At 35.8% G+C, this 2,596-nt stretch overlaps 1 long non-coding RNA gene across 1 annotated transcript; it reads right to left on the reverse strand.

Moving 5' to 3' along the window:
- Window positions 1–611: 611 nt before the first annotated feature.
- Window positions 612–1,719, reverse strand: LOC142358311 (uncharacterized). The gene is made up of 2 exons (XR_012761797.1): window positions 1,640–1,719; window positions 612–1,020 (listed from the first exon to the last, which is right to left on the reverse strand). It is a non-coding gene; the product is annotated as an uncharacterized LOC142358311 (long non-coding RNA).
- Window positions 1,720–2,596: the final 877 nt, after the last annotated feature.

Here is a 2,596-nt window from a genome sequence, read left to right on the forward strand (position 1 = left end):
AAGCGTCAGCAAAATTAAAAATCTGTTTAATGAGTGAAATTAGACTTATCAAGTTAGTCTTATCAAACTTGGATATTTAATTTTGTTTTTAATTTGGTTTGGTTTTAAGTTATCCGATATAGGTGGGAGAGCAACCGTATGCTCCGCTGTTTTTTTTGTTCAGTAAATTTTTGCGTTTGATAATTTTTTGGTAGAGGTTTGTGAGTTGTTTGATTAGAAAACCCGTCACGCTTAGAAAATTTTTTCAAGATTTTGCTTCATTTTAAGCCTCTTCTGTGAGTTATCGGTGTTTACAATTTTGTAAAACTTTGACTGATCATATTTTTTTTTCAAATTCTTACTTGCTGTATGAAAAATTTGCTTGGATTTTGCTTTATGTAATGAAAGACAAAAATGCGCTGGTTTTTACGATGAGTGAGGGTTGTTGAGAACTTTAATTTTTTTGAAACCTGCCCAGATAATAATCATAAACTTAAACCAGGGCTAGTTGAAACTCTGATATATGACAAAGCTAACTACACCAGAAGTTTTTAAAGCGCAATTGCATCTAAATACTCTTTGTAACATACCAAGCATTTCTGATTCCATGGGAATTGATTAATCAATAAAAATTTCTCATTCAAAGTTGAATTATCAAATTCAAAAATTTTCGTGTTCAATCAACAGAATGCAACAATTCTTCAAAATTTTACTCAGTTGCACTGTTTAATCAACTTTGTTCGCAACGCAAATCAAACTTCACAAAAATGTACTCGCATGGAAATAATCAAATTTCTAAGCATAGCAGAAATTGTCACGACATTTTGACCTCTTTCGGCAATCTCTGTTCTTTCTGCAGCGCTGTCGAATGCAGTTGTTCCTATCAATGTTACAAATCTGCGACGGTGGGCAATCTTTGTCAGCATAGCAGAATTTGCCCGCATATTGGGATGTTTTAGTAGGGTCAACTTCTGACTTTGAAACTCCGACCATCAGAATGCAAACCAGCATCAACATCGGGAGGAATGAGTATGTCAACTTCTAGGATATAAACAAACATTACAACCAATTTGAACAATTGAACAATTTGAACAATCAGAGTCTGAATAAGAGTCTGATTCAAAGTCTGTATGTCACCTGAATCAGAGTCTGAATCAGTACTGATAATTTCTGAATTGTACTCTGATTCAGTACTGAATTTGCTTTTGAGTTAGGTACGGGAAAGCCTTTTCTCAACAACCAGGCATCTCAAAATAGCCGTTAGTTATTCTTGCATGCAAAACTCAAAACCTTTTTTGACATACCAACTTCAATTTTTTGCACCAAAGGGACTAAAAAATTAGTTTCGCCTTTTCCTAACTGAAAATGTATTTCATATTGCAATTAGCTTGTTTTTGTATAGTTTCGCTGTACAAATTCATTCGCTAAGTTAGCTAAGTTAGCATTTGCCTAGTTTTTCCAAAGTTAACATTTGCGTTGCTTAATTTATTGGGAAATTTTGAAGTATGAAACAATCTATGATTAGAATTAATTAATTTATTGAACGAATAATGATGACTTCATCAGAAAAATAGTTTCAAGAACTCAGAACTTTACTTAAAATTACAAATTATGCAACTGGCTCTTTGAAAAAATGCTGAATTTGTACGCCAAAACTTACCATAGTTTTGAAATGATGAACGAGCTACCTCAATTACTCAGAGGAAAAAAGAAACTATGCTTGAAAGTCCTAAAACTTGGGTTTATATCTATCAAAATGGCGCCAATGATTCCTGACTTTAGTGTACAAAGTATGACTGAATCTGCTGCGAATTCTTACATGAGTCAGATTACGTGCTAGATAAAATCAATTCCGTAGTTCTCTGGGGAAACTTTTCCTCATAAAAATCTCGGATCTTCTCCGTTTGAGCCCTAAACCCCCCCCCCCCCCCCTGCGCGCCCCCAGCTTTGTGGGTATTATTTGCACCCTCTAGACGTAGGTGCCATATTTTTACATACTGGTTTGCTTTGCCTTGCCATATAATGTGCTGTGCCCCGGGGGGATATACTAGTCCGGACTTTGCCCTCATAAGGTTCCAGCGCTGAACCATGGAAATCCGTAATGTAATAGAAGAAATATGGGCGCCGATAGGCACTGACTCGTCATCCAATCAGAGTCAAGCACGAATCGGCGCCCATATCCCCTTATTTAGAGATTCATCTAATTAAATCGTACCCCCCCCCCCCAAAGACATCAACTACATTTTATTCATGTCCAGGTGAAAACCGCAATTCCCCTCATCCAGTAAATCCATCATACAAGCAGGTGATTTGTGCCCTTTTAATAAATAATAACCGTACTGCTAAAAATGAGTTGCGGTTTCTTTTGTCTAATAAAACAAAACTTGAAGTAGGAGCAGGTGGGATTAATATTTAACGATAGTAACGGTTGTTTTGCGGCGGGGCTCATTTGAGTTCTAACAAATCATTTCTGCGGTTATCTAAATTTTATCCATCTCTTTTGTTTCCCTCCAAAATTTATTTTACATCCTAAAGACAATTTTATTATAATAATGCGAGTCGCTGCTGCGGTTTTAAAATTAAAGGAGAAAAGAATAATAAAAACATGCGCTACAGC

This window comes from Convolutriloba macropyga, unplaced genomic scaffold, assembly GCF_964194025.1.
Source record: "Convolutriloba macropyga unplaced genomic scaffold, txConMacr16.3 SCAFFOLD_1623, whole genome shotgun sequence".
In the NCBI taxonomy this organism is placed as follows: domain Eukaryota; kingdom Metazoa; phylum Xenacoelomorpha; order Acoela; family Convolutidae; genus Convolutriloba; species Convolutriloba macropyga.